Source organism: Asparagus officinalis, chromosome 6 (assembly GCF_001876935.1).
Source record: "Asparagus officinalis chromosome 6, Aspof.V1, whole genome shotgun sequence".
Classification (NCBI taxonomy): domain Eukaryota; kingdom Viridiplantae; phylum Streptophyta; class Magnoliopsida; order Asparagales; family Asparagaceae; genus Asparagus; species Asparagus officinalis.
In genome coordinates this window covers 45,434,552-45,434,833 of record NC_033799.1, presented here as the reverse complement: position 1 = coordinate 45,434,833, position 282 = coordinate 45,434,552, and positions in this window count along the sequence as shown.

The following is a 282-nucleotide window of genomic DNA, read 5'->3' as shown; positions in this document are numbered from 1 at the left end:
TAGGTCGACCCTCTTATGTGATCATCTTATTAATTAGATCGTGTCAATCACACAACTGCACTACAAATATCTAGCATTTATGGATTCTCAATTATCAAAACAAAAACACACCTACTCCACCAAAATTTCACCTGTCAACCTCCTCCAAATTAACAAACAAACAATGGAAGAGAAAGTAGAAGACAAGCTCTTAGCCGTCAACATCTCCGACGAAACCACCACCCCAAAACTGCCTCCACCACCGGCACCGGAACATCCACCTCCACAGCATTCCGGCAACTG